Raw genomic sequence first — 14,208 nt, forward strand, 5'->3', positions numbered from 1 at the left:
GTGTCACTCCACTTGGGTGGCAGGCAGTTCATCCACTGACAGGACTAGCTCACTGGGAGATGTGGGCTGGGATTTGTCTGCATTCTATGTGATCAACAAGCATACGACATTACTATTTTCCTCTTTTATTCCCAGTGAAGTATCCTTTCCTTTGACAATGTCACCCATCCACGGCAGGGACTTCGGGATCCCCATAATAGAAGCCTCATTTGCCAAAGGAGAGAAAATTCTTTAGTCTTTATATTGAGAATCTCATTAAGAATTTACAGTCCCACTTGGCAAAACACAGATAATAATGAACACTAACTCGTTTACTCACAAAAAGATAAACTATTTCATTTCCAGCAGAAAACCTCATATGGACATACCAAATTTGAAAACTTACACTTCATGTGCTAAAGGAGATTTGTAGCTTTCTTTGTCAAAGATCCTTTTCTAGGAAGTCCACTGTCATACCACATTTCTGCAAAGTTCACATTTCTAACCTAACTTAATGTAATACCGTTGCTTCGTACAATAGCTTCTTGCAGACCTGTAGGGTTATAAACCTTCTGGGTGATGTGACAAGATCTTCTGAATCGTTTTGTAGTAATCTACATTTCTCAAATAGTTGTTTCTGACCCAGTCCAGCTCACGGCACCTTTTATGACCTAACATACCTTTGAGTATGACTTAAAAACGGGGATGGCGACCATAAAGATGGGGGGCTCCCCTCCCCTCCCCGGCACAAGGCAGGCACTGCTGCACTGCCACACTCAATCGTCACACCTGCTCCACTGCACCGAGACTCAGTCTCAACTCTTCCCGACCTGATACTCCAAGCAGCACTGTCAACTAATTGGCATCTATACTGAAATCTATTTGCAATCCTAGGGTTAGATTAAATCACTAGAAAAACTATTCTTGAGAGATTTTTTTTTTTTTAATTCTTGGCAACCTAGTGTCACATTCTCAATGGTAATTAACATTCTTTAGATAACTCCAAAATTTCATCTAGCTTTGTTTAAATGACACAGAAGTGTAACTCCCATTAAGAGTTTTGACTTGTATCAGGAAATATCTTCAGGTGGAGGAACAGGAACAGCTTATCTTCTCCCTATTTTCTTCTAATTCTTTGAAATAAATAGAACTGTGCTTTTCCAACTTATCTACTAAACTGGCTGTTAAGTTTTTAGTCTGATTTGAATTTAAAGCGACCATAGCCGGACATATTTTATCTGATTATCCATCTTAAAAATAAGGATTCTAAAAAGCAGTCATTATCTAGTTATTATTAAATTCTAGCAGACCTATTTGAGGATTGCAAGATCAATCACTTGTAATGGATCAACACTACGAAAAAGTAATTGCAAAATTTAAATACTTTTTCGTATTGGGAAAAATCTGCGAGTTGCTTAATAGAACCAGAAGCATCTGGGTCAGTAATTTACCAAGTGTGCTCCTTAGAACAGAGGAGCAAAGTGCTCAGTTAAGTTGGGGAACCCCAAATCCAGGGTCCCACTCGAAGGTTCACAGTGCAGGTTAGCACGTCGAAGGTGGTAAAAAGGCCGGCAGTAAACGGATGGGCCCATCCGGTTGTGCCAAAGCCGAACTCGTGGAGACACTGAAACTTGTTTCCCGTTCATGAAACATCTATTAACAACTCTTCTAAAGAACACAATTGAATTAGGAAATCTAAGTCTATCTAACCTCTGGCCTCAACCAGAAACATAATTTAAAATATGAAAGATGACCATCCTTTATAAAACGCATTCAGCTCTTCACTGTCTTTGTCTCATCACTCACGGGGTCAACTGTTTTTGTTTTATCCGACCCTTTCTTGCAATAATTCAATCCTTGCATCTCAGCTTTTCCCTCTTACGCTTTCTCTTGTGGATATGGAGAATTCATTAGCTTTCTCCTTACAAAAACCTTCTACAAAGGCTTTTTAAAATATGCAAATATGATAACATTCCTCCCTATATTGATATCCTTCAGCCACTTCCCATTGCCTTGAAGACATCCAAATTCTGAAGAATAACAAGTAAGGCTCCTGCTTCCCTAATCACCTTCATTTCTGTTTCTCTTGGGAACCTGTCTAGCATCTCCACATCCTTTTTAGAGGAGGAACCCAAAACTAGACCCCATGTGGTATTTTATGGTATCCAGAGCTCAAGGTTCTTTCTTTTGGTTCAATCTGTAATAAAAACGATGTCAAATCTCCTCTCCATTTTTGGTATTTCTTCCAGCAAATGTTTTCTTCTAGATTAAAAATAAAAAATTAAAGTTAGAACTTTAGTGGTGTATAAAATCACAGTATTAGCGCTAATTTTTTATTCCAGAATATTAATTCTCCCAACAGTAACATTGCTAAGAATTCTCAAAGATCTAAATCACTTTGGCCTATATGTGACTTTAAGAAAAATCTCTTTTCAGCCATAAGAAGAGATGAAATACTGCCATTTGCAACGACATGGATGGACTTTGAAATAATCATACTAAGTGAAATAAGCCAGACAGAAAACGTTGAAAATCACATATCACTTATATGTGAGATAGAAACCTAAAAGCAACAAATGAACAGAACAAACAAACAGAGACTCATGGACATGGACAATGCAATAGTGGTTAACAGAGGGTAGGGGGTAGGGAGGAGGTAGATGGGGGGGGATTTTAATAATTTCTTCAATTTAATTAATTATTTAATTAAAAAAAAAAAAAAAACATTATAGAGGGCCTGGAGGTCAGAGATAGGAGATGTCAGAAAGTTTTTCTCCTGCTGGTGAAGAAGTAAATTACCGTATTGTCATTTGAGAGTGCCTGTGTATTGGTGGCTCCTAGGAGCTAGAATGGCTCCTGGATGATAGTCAGCAAGAAAGCAAGTCCTCAGTCTCATAACTGCAAGGAACTGAATTCTGATAACAACCTAAGTGAGCTTGGAAGAGAACCCAGACCCCAGGTAAGAACTGCAATACAGCTGATACCTTGATTTTAGCCTTAGGAAATTCTGAGCAGAGGACTCACCCAGTTAAGCCGTGCAGGGACTCCAGATCCCTGGAAACTGAGATAATTAATGGATGTTATTTCAAGCTGCTAAATTTATTACACAGCAATAGAAAACTAGTACACAAACTTTCTATGAGCGTGGGATGGAGCAGCTGAGATGGAGTTAAGGGTGAGTTCTGTTGTGCATCTTAATTTGTATGTTTGCTGACATTAAAGGGCTGTGAGCTGAATAACCCAATACCAACATGAAGTCTCTGAATGGGCAGCGCAGTCAATTACAACCTTGTTTTCAAGTCAGAGGACTTGGACACAAAGATAAAATGGATGCTTACTAAACAAACAACTGTGGGTACAGTAATAGGGCAAGCAGGTAATGCTCCCTGAAGTGGCTCTTCATGCCCATAGACAGAAACTGAGCCGTCACCTACTTGGACATACGAAGTTGGAAGATGGTCATCTATTAGAAGAGATTGGTGGAGTAATGTGAAGAATATGATATAATTACATAAAAAATTACAAATGTCTAATCATTATGTTGTACATCTAAAATGTCAACTGTAATTGAAAAATAAAAATTTACTTAAAAAATTTTTTTTAATTTCTTTATTAGAAGAATACGTTTCAGACACCAGGGAGAATATATGCTTTTGAATATTAAAGGATTTTAGGTTTCTTAGGGAATTTTAGTACCTTTGAAGTTAGTTATATTACTCATATTTGAACATAAAAGATTAATAACCTAAAGATATTTGTATACTTTCTCTAAAGACTAACTAAGGAAAGTGATAAGAAGAACATAAACAAGAAGAATATAAACCTAACATGTTGGATTTTTATGGAAAGTAAATAAAAAAAGAGAATGTCTTCTTCAGCCATATGTTGAACAGTAAAATTCAGAATCACAAATACAACTTGCATCCGAACATAACATTATCAAAACTGTCAAAACAATTACTCACAATATTTCTTATGTTGTGCCTTGTGGCCAAAAGAATCCCAGAATGGAACATTAATAAGTCCTTTCGATTACCAGCACTTCGTGAAAAAAGCCCATCGTGAGAAAATGTTCCGGGAACAGCTCAGATGGCAACCTAGAGACGACGATTTAAGTCGAGAAGTGACATGGCGATAGCCAGGACTATTAGCTTGCAAGTGATGAAATGTCCAGTCATCTGGCTTAAGAAAAAAAGGAAATAACTGACTCAGACAAAAAGTCTAGGCATGGCTGGATCAACACATCACTGCACCTTGGCCTCTTTCTCACACATCCACTTTCCTCTTTCCAGCCTTCACTCTGAGGCAAGCACTCTCCAGGTGATGGCTCCAGCAGCATCAGGTGTATATCTTCCAGATTCCTCTCCAAATATTGGCTCTAACTGGTCCAAAATCGGTCACATACCCATCCATGAACATTTACTGTGGCCCAAGGGTGCTTAGTCCAAGAAGGAGAAGGAGCGAGTGCTAGATAGCCAGAACCAGTGGATTTCCACCACAGTAACTGCACCAATGATTTTACACTGCTTTTGAGATGTGAAAATGCCTATTTCCTAAAAATTGGACATCCTAAACTCATGGATCACAACGGTTACTTCGAATTTCAAATGTTCTCTTTGTGACAATTAGAGCATGTTAGTTTATAAGTTTCTTATTTAACAGCATGTTGAATGAAGTTCTACCTGTTGTCTTTATATTTTTAGCTGAAGTCTCAAAGCTGAGAGAATGATTTGAGACAATTACCCCCACATGCTAAAAAGAGTGCCTGATATATCTATGACAGACTCAGTCAAAGAAAATAGATCGGTCCAGTATCTATGTGACATGGCCAAATTGTGAATAGTGACTGAAGAAAGTCAAGGAGAATGGGAATTCAAGGAGGAGAGAGTGTTTTGGCTTTTTTTCCTCCTCTCCCCTTACAGAGAGAAAGGTAGGCTCCCCCTGGCCTCCCTCATAAAGATGGGAGGTATTTGCAGTAGGGGAGAGAGTGGAAGTGTAATGTATCAGATGGCGAGAGAAGAAAGAAAAAGCAGAATTTAGTGAATGGTGAGAAAAGAAAAATAAAGCATAACTTAGATGGCGAGAGAAGAAAAATAAAGCAGAATAAGGAAGTGACGGGTGTAGGTGTGTGTCTTGAGACAGAGTGGTCAGGGAAGGCCTCACAGAGCAGAGGCCTGAAAGTGAGGGAGCAAGCCACGCAGACAGCTGGGGGACGAGGGTTTTAAGCAGAGAGAACAGGAAACCCAAAGGCCCTTGCCGCAAACACGCTTAATATGTCCTGGGATGGAAACGAGGCCAATGAGACTAGAGAGAAATAAACAAGAGGGAACATTGCAGGAATAAAGGGAAGTAATTAGAATGGAGTCGTATTTACCAGATGAATAGAGAAAGATCACACATCCCCGCCCACTGCAGGTGCCTGAGGCCTGGATCAGGCCTGAGTTGGGGAGAGCGGGGAGGAAAGGGTGGGGAAACTTTGAATCAGATGAGATTAAATACCATTGGATTAAAGAATTAGATGCAAGGTTTTGATTTAGACTGAACTGTAATTGTCTTTTAATATCCGAAAGTGAGCTGTAAATACCCCAAAGTGACGAAAAAGCTATGGGATCTCTCTGCAGGGTTACCTGTAGGGCAGGAATGAGAGTATACGTTTGAAAGTAAGAGAAAAATAAAGCCATTCCTTTTTTGCACCCCAGAGAGTTTTTACCCCATTCAATAAACTGATTATCTCCTAAGAAAATCAAAACCTTTACAATCCATCTGGGAACTCATTGTATACAGTACAATGTTTTACATATTACTATACATAAACTCAGTAAACATTCGCTGTTAACCATCAAGTAGGATAATACGCCATTTGAAAGAATAAAAATAATTTAGCACTAGATCAATGGTCAGATAAGAGAAAGCTGAGGCAGAGACTAACCTTCTAAATTGTATAATTCAAAACTTGAGATTATTGTAGACTTTACATGTGATCTCCTGACCTTTAATCAGAGTCTCTTACAAACAACAAACTGTGAACTTGTTATATAGGATCGATAACCAAAACACCAGAAATGATGTTTGCTGCTTGCTAGTTTCAAATGTACAGTGTAGGTTTCAGGAAATATAAACAGCTGTTGTATTGCAAGATTAAATAAATTGAACAGAAACAGAATAACACACAGAAGGAATACTTTTTTAAATGACGGAAATCGCTAAATTGGCTATTTCTTCTTCCATTTTTGCCTTAAACAGGATGAAACTGTGTTATCCTTTCACATAGAGGAAGTCTACATTTTGGCAGTGCAGAGCAGGAATGGCAGCTCAAATGTCATTAGAAGCTAGGCTTTTTTTATGGCCCTGCTCTGGTCATCCTCCGCCTATCACCTCATGATCCAAAATGGCCACCTGACTTCAACCCATCACATCTGCATTCCAGACAGCAGGAAAAAGGAAAGCAGAAGAGCACCCTTCTTCCTTTTGAAGACAGTTTTACAAAGTCCTCACACAATACTTCCGTTTATCAAAACTGGCTGCAAGGGAGGCTACAGACTGTAGCCTTTAATATTGTGTTTCTAAGGAGGAGAATGAGAATGGATAGAAGACATAGGCAATTAGCTGTTTCTACCTCACCTTGTTTCTCTTAGAGATCTGTTAGTAAGGTTAGACTGACATTGTTTATCCAGAAGAGTTACTCCATTTTGGTCTGCATGCCAGGTTGATGTGTTTATGGCTCTTTACTGGTTATAGTGTGCTTCTGATTATCCTTAATACCTAACTTCACTAGCTCCAAAGACAAAAGTTCAGTTACATAAGCTATCAATATCCTCCCTATCTACCCCTCTGCCAGATGAATTAGTTGTGCCTGCCGATTCATTAGTCTCCTGTGGAAATTATTAAGAAATCGATTCAGTAAACATGCACTGAAGGGCAGCCCGCACCGCTGGAACAGGGCCAGGCTTCGGATCACTCTCCGGAACTGAACTCCTAGCTCCAACATTCAAGCAACATGACTTTGGGAAAGCTTCCCAACATGCTAAATTCCCATCTCCTTACCCATAGAATGATAATGAGGCTGTTGTGAATAAAATAATGTAAGGAGGGCCCACGTGCCTCTAACACTCCAAATTGTTGCTCTGTGGTTGTGAAAACACGAAGACATGCAAGAAGCTTGTGATGTAATGGAGGAGCTTAAGAAACCCAGAAACAGACTCTGCAGTGTATAAGAGGATTTACATACTTGCAACATTATCTTCCAGAAAATGGAATGAGTCAATGTGTTAAGAATTTATGTGACTGATTTGCTGCTTGGTGTCTAATATTGACACGTGGGCCACCACATGTGGGTAAACAGGTCCTGTGAAAGGCTTTCAATGTCCACACTGATACGTTTCTCTGGAAAGTGACAGAGAAGTGTCTACCTACATGGTACTTTCCTACTTTGTGAACATCACATACCTCACCTATATGTTCTTGGAAACTACAACTTAAAATGAAACATATAACAGCCAGTTTTACTACAGTCTGATTGATATAGACAAGAGTTAAGTTCCTATGGCATATTTCTAATCATAAACACATCACCAAACTTCTAAATAAAGATCCAAATGCTCTAATATTAGAGTGAAATAAGTGGGAGCTAGCTACGCGTTTAAGAAAGGTTAAGTAAGATGATTTTCCAATCCGCTTATTCCAGTTCAGGACCTCGGGGGGCTGGAGCCTGGCCTGGCAGTTGGGGCACAAGGCTGGAACCGCCCTGGACAGGATGCCCTTCCAGCACAGAGCCAATCACACTCATTCAGAATGGGACAATGTGCGCATGTGCCAGTTCACCTCACGTGCACATCTTTAGGATGCGGGAGGATGCCTGAGTGCCAGAAAAAACCCATGCATGCGTGGGGAGAATGTGCACACTGCACACAGACTGTGGCCCTGCAGAGAATTGGGTTTTTTTTTTTTTTTTTCCTTTCTCATCAATGTTATAACGAAACAACATTGAACTCAACAAAGTTATTCCAGGACCTGCTATATTACTTTAGGTGAGAATTTGAAGATTAAAACAAATGGATCATCATACTACAAAAATCAGGCAAAAGTCACTTTCTCTACATCTGTGTGTTTTCAAAGCTCGAAGCAATAATAATAATGCAATATTCAGTCTTTCCTTCATTATTTGTAGTAACGTATTTTGAGGATCTCTACATGCCTGGCCTGGGATGGGTACTGGGGATACGAAGAACAGAATGGTTTCTGTCCTCCCAGAGTGCAGCATGCAGAGGGGGCTCAGACAAGTGATACTTGCATTACTGTGTTATTAATGCAAAATGAGAGATGTCTCATGGAGGGATAGGCTGCCCAGAGTTGGCTAGTCAGGGAAGGCTGCCTGGAGGAAATGAGTTCTATATTGAGGCCTGGAGGACAAGTAGAAATTAACCAGGTAAAGGGTACTTCAGTCAGTTCCAACAGCAGGTCCAAAGGGCATGGTGTATTGAGGAGGGGAAGGGTTCAGTATGACTGAAAAGGAACATGAGGAGATGAGATTTGCTGGGGCAGATCTTATATCAAAGCACAGACACAGACAAGGAAGAACCTTGACTTTCTCCATAATTCAGGTAACAGACTTCTCCTAATTTTCTAGGAAATGCGAAGTAAAAACCAGGATTCATTTAGTTATGGCAAAAATAACTTTATGTAAAAATCTGAGAAACAGCTATGTGATGAACACTCCCACACAGGAAGTATATTGTTTGTATACACATAGTTAAAAAAGCTTTTCGATTCATTTGTAAGTGCCCTAACCTTTCAGCAACTCGAGTTTCATTCTTTATACCACTTTACTTATAACACGGTAAAGAAATAACCATGGTTCTGTGGTGTCTTTGAGGATTTTTAAAATCCATATTTAATTTCTCTGATGTAGACTCTCAAAGTAGTTCAGGCTAATTATAAGTTATCTCCAAATTACTATGTCCTCAAGTGAAGCCTCATCACATTTCATAAACTTAATGAGACCAATGAGAACTGGTGCTACACTAAGAGATTACCTACAAATTTCTATATAGTGACATTGTAGTCGATTAATAAAGTTTATTTCTACATAGACAATCCGGTACATTTAAAAATGCATGTAATAAAGGATTTTTCTCTTTCATTTATATTTAACATTTATATTTAACTGAATATCCATAAATTCATTCTAGATAGAGCAAGAGCAATAAAAGTTTTACGATTCAGCAGACCTTAAATCATTTACAACACTATAATAAGTTATTGAAGAAAGATGTTTAGAAATTGACAGGACCTACTTAATAGCAAAGAAAATGTTAGTATTTTTCAAAGAGAAGAAAATTCTCCCCAAATTTCTTATTCAACTGACATAAAGAAAATTATTTCCTAAAATTCAATGAATCTGTTTTTTAGAAGACAAATCATGTGCAAAATCACTAGGCTAGGTACTATAGTTAGACACACAGTGAACCACAGTCCTCATCCCCATAAAGCTGGGCACAGAGCAGAATAGGTTACCCTCTTCCTTCCTCTATCAATATAGGTTTTCAGGCTCCCGTCACTAATGGAATAGAACATACCTTGAATCTGGACCACCAGGAACTTAGGAGAATGGAGGGTGAGAATTCTATATCCCCTTCAACATATTTGAGACTTCTTTGAGACAAGGAAAGGAAATTAGCAAGGAGATCTGATTGATGTCCTTGCTCCAAGTCATTTGCGGTACCTTCACTGCCCCCAGTATGTGATATGCCTCAATAACCACTTCCTTTCTTCTTTTCCTAGTCTTCTATCACTCCAGCTTCCTCCACCACATATCATCACTATTTGGAAACATCAGTTTGACAGAAAGAGCCAGGAGAGGCATATGTGATTTTGACTTTCTTTCATCCAGCACTTCTGGATGTCTGAGGTAAGAGAGACAATCTACTTAGAAGCCGGGGTTGTTCCAGGGTTCAGGGAGATATAAGTTATGTATACTTGAGTAATTTGGGGAGGCCTTAAAATAAATATTTACTCATCACCCACCATGTGCCAAGTATATAATTCCATGAGGCAAGTATTATTGTTCCCATTTTAAAGATTAGAAAACATAATCACCAAGAAGACAAGAGATTTTCCTTAAATAGTTATGTAACCTAGCCAAGACTGAGACATAGGCCTTCAAGTCCATCCTTTTTTCCATTATATTAGTTTACTTCTTGGAAGTGGAAAGGTATCAATTGGGTCTTGAAGGATAGGTAGGAGCGACGTATTGAGAAGAGAGAAGCATTGAAGAGGGAGAAGGGTGTCTCAGGCATGGTGACCCATAAGGGCATTGATAGAATGAGTTGCTTCTACAGTTTTTCTTCACATTTTTCCCTCTAGTAAGACATTAGAGAAGAGATAATTGGGAAACAAAACATTTCAATTGATAATTCTGTTCTTAAGAGTACCAGTTTTGGAGAAGCACAGCTGGGAGTGCTTACTCTCGGTGGTAGGAATACTTAGATAACAACTTTGTGACTTTGTGTCTTCTGTAGTTTAAAAAGTTCACTAGAATCTTGTAAAATTTCATCATTTTCTCACTGTACTTCACTCTGGTCTCCTCCAGACAGTAGGAAACATTATAAAGAAGGAAGAACTAATGTCACAACCCCACTGTTCTGTCCTGATTTTTTCTGTGAAGTAGTCTCTTCATATGTTAAATGATCAGTTTATACTAGCAACAATTGGCTGGCTAGTCCAATTGAACTATATTAAATGTATAGATTGTGCTATATGTTACCACACTTTTGTTTATATGTTTGCTTTTAATATTTATATTAAAAACTCAGCTTACTATAAAGCCTGCTTATTTTGTGCCTTGTTACTCTCAGCAATCATGTTGATTTTCAAAAAAGGTTTTTTGGATTAAGGCTTCTGGAAAGCTTAGGTTGCTCATTAGAATTCAAGAGCTGAATATACAACTGTTGGCCACATAGTCCAAAGAAGTAGCAGGCTTTAAGGTCATATAATGTTACAGGAAGAATGTCTGAATGGCATGAGAAGTTCTATTTCCTAAGAAATTGTTGAAAGAGAAACTATCAGAGAATTTTGGTTGTTGGAAGAGGAGGCTAGAGTCGTTCTCAAAATTTTAGCAATGATGACTTTAGAAAACTAGCAAAAGCTCATGAATAAAATAGTCAGTTTGGATAATGTAATAGCTAGTAAAGACAATGCAGGACAAAAAGTATTCTGATTTTATAATCTCTGGATTAAAAAAAAAAGTAGTAGTATCTGAACAGTTTGCCTGTTCTGATGCAAAGTCTGTAATGAAGTCTTACCAGGAAAATGGAAGATTCTCTCTAAAAGGGAAACAATTTTTTAGAGAGCCATCAAATTCTCAATTTGTTATGCGCTGCAATACCTAACAATTTCCAATGACCTATTTTAATGGAAGTTTTAAGATTTTCCTCTGGGTTATTGTGCCTTTTATAACACTACCATTTTCTTGTTTCTGCTCTTAAGACACCACTAATGTAACCTAAAAATTTTTTCAAATGCCAAAAGAGGAGAAATTGAGAGAGTAGCAGCATTGACTACAAGGGATAAGAGAAATAAATGAAATAGAAAAATCGGTCACTCAGAGTACAGGAAAAACTAGTGGACCAGAGGAGGCAAAGCATTGCTTTGCCAAGCCATAGACACACAACAGTTTTCATCACACAACAAGTTTCCAATTTAAAATTAATGTTAGAGTAAAATTTGTAAATTGTGCGAATTGCTAGGAGTAATATTTAATTAGATTAACTTATCATTTGCATGGCTAATGAATAAAAGAGGTGACAATTATCTGGCATGAAATGGAGCATGTTCCTATACCTAGAAGAGGCTTTTGTATCTGTGGTAGTTTTCTAATTTATTTTATTAAAAATTTTCAGTCAACATTCAATTTTATATTAGTTTCAGGTGTATAGCATAGTGGTTAGACATTTGCATAAGATATAAAGTGATCCGCCTAATAAGTATAGTACCCACCTGGCACTACACATAGTTATTACATTATTGACTTTATTTCCTGTACTTTACATCTCCATGCCTATTTTGTAACTGCCAATTTGTACTTCTTAATCTCTTCATCTTTTTCACCCATTGCCCAACACCCTTCCTGTCTGGCAACCACCAGTTTGTTCTCTTTATCTATGAGTTTGTTTCTGTTTTGATTGTTTGTTTATTTTGTTCTTTAAAGTCCAGATAAAAGTGAAATCATACGGTATTTGTCATTCTCTGTCTGACTTATTTTACTTAACATAATACCCTCTAGGTCCATCCACGTTGTTGCAAATGACCATATTTCATCCACGTTGTTGCAAATGACCATATTTCATTCTTTTTTATGGCCAAGTAACATTTCATTGTATACATGTACCACCTCTTTTATTCAATCATCTATTGATGGACACTTAGGTTGCTTCAATATCTTGTATGAAATTATGTATGAAATTTCCTTTTTTGTCTCGTTTTATAGCCTTTGTTTTAAAGCCTACTTTGTCTGGTCTAAGTATTGCTCATTTCTCATTTCCATCTGCATGAAATATATTTTTCCATCCCTTTACTTTCAGACTGTGTGTCTTTCGATCTGAAATGGGCCTCTTGTAGGCAGCATATATAAGGGTCTTGTTTTCTTCTCATTCAACCACACAATGTCTTCTGATTGGAGCATTTAATCCTTTTACATTTAAAGTAATTATTACTAAGTATGTAGTTATTGCTATTTTATTATTCATGGTTTTTTTCTTCTTAAAGGAGGCCCTTCGACATTTCTTCTAATACTGGGTTGGTGGTGATAAACTCTTTTAGCTTTTTGTCTGGGAATGTAGTGCTTTTCAAACTTTAGTGTGGGTACTAGATGTTGGGATGCTTGGCAAAATGTAGATTTCTAGGCCTCTTTCTTAGAGATCCTAACCTAGTAGCTCTCGGGTAGGGTTTCTCAATGTTGGCACTATTGCCATTTTGGGTGGAATCATTTTTTGTTGTGGCAGACTGCCCTGTATATTTTATGATGTTTACTAGATACCAGTAGCACCCCTGCTCCAGTCCTGTTCCCAAAGGTTGCGAAATGTCACGGGGAACAAAAAGCACTCCCTTCCTTTGAGAATCACTTGTCTAGGGTGAAGCCTAGGGACCAGCATTTCCAAAAAGAACATCAAAGTGATTTTGACAAATGTGGTCAGTGAACCAAACTTGAGACATACTGAACTAAAGTGTTATGAGTTAAATTATGTCCCCTCCAAAATTCATGTTAAGTACTAACCGTCAGTACCTCAAAATGTGACCTCACGTGGAAACAGAGTCATCGCACATTCAGTTAAGATAAGGTCATACTGGGTTAGAGTGGGCCCCTAATCCAATATGACTGGTATCCTTATAAAAAGGGAAAATTTGGACACAGACAGACACTCAGGGAAAATGCAAAGATTGGAGCTATGCTGTCACAAGCCAAGGACTGATCAGAAGCCAGGAGAAAGGCCTGGAACAGATCCTTCCCCAGCACCTACAGGGGGAACACCTACAGGGGGAGTACAGCCTTGCAGACACCTTGAACTCATACTTCCAGCCTCCAGAACTGTTAGACAATAAATTTCTATTGTTTAAACCAGGAGTTCCCAACCCTTGGGCCGCAGACTCAAACTGGTCTGTGGCCTGTTAGGAACCAAGTCGCACAGCAGGAGGTGACCCAGCAAAGCTTCTTCTGCATTTGGAGCCACTCCCCAGAGCTAGTATCACCACCTCAGCTCCACTTCAGATCATCAGGCATTAGATTCTCAAAGGAGCACGGGTGCCTGGTGCTGAAAAGGTTGGGGACCGCTGGTTTAAACCACTGTTTGTGTTAATTTGTTACAACAGCCTTAACAGACTAATACGTAATAAATAAAGTCAGAATTTAGGGCTGAGACAGTTGAAGCTGGATCAGAGTAATAAAAATGGAAAGATTGCAAATCGGCACCAATTCCTAATTTATCTTTCTTGATGTCTGACATAAAATAGTTGATATTTTTCATTTTCATTAAGCACTCCTCAAATATATTTTGTCTAACTTAAATATTAAGAGCAAAATCTTATAAGTTGTTACTTTATAAGGTTGAAATTACCTACCATGTTCCATTTTCAAGTTTTCATCTGGATTATATAGTAATTGGATGGAGAGGCTTAAGTCTGGAGTTGCCTGGAAGATAAATGGAACGCATAAATCATGTCATTATCCATAAAGAA

At 38.3% G+C, this 14,208-nt stretch overlaps 1 protein-coding gene across 5 annotated transcripts in view; it reads right to left on the reverse strand.

The window, feature by feature from the left end:
* SWT1 (SWT1, RNA endoribonuclease homolog) overlaps nt 1–14,208 on the reverse strand; it is a 138,037-nt gene that overhangs the window by 23,745 nt on the left and 100,084 nt on the right. For 2 of the 5 annotated variants that reach the window (XR_002781407.1, XR_002781408.1), the window contains exon 19: nt 14,092–14,161. The exons of 1 other annotated variant lie outside the window; for it this stretch is intronic. The gene's annotated coding sequence lies outside the window, so the exon portion shown is untranslated. Of the gene's footprint in view, nt 1–909; nt 2,242–3,003; nt 3,041–14,091; nt 14,162–14,208 lie in introns of those variants that run through there. 2 more of the 5 variants (XR_002781410.1, XR_002781409.1) reach the window with 2 other exon arrangements.

The sequence above is a fragment of the Pteropus vampyrus genome, unplaced genomic scaffold (genome assembly GCF_000151845.1).
Source record: "Pteropus vampyrus isolate Shadow unplaced genomic scaffold, Pvam_2.0 Scaffold98, whole genome shotgun sequence".
In the NCBI taxonomy this organism is placed as follows: domain Eukaryota; kingdom Metazoa; phylum Chordata; class Mammalia; order Chiroptera; family Pteropodidae; genus Pteropus; species Pteropus vampyrus.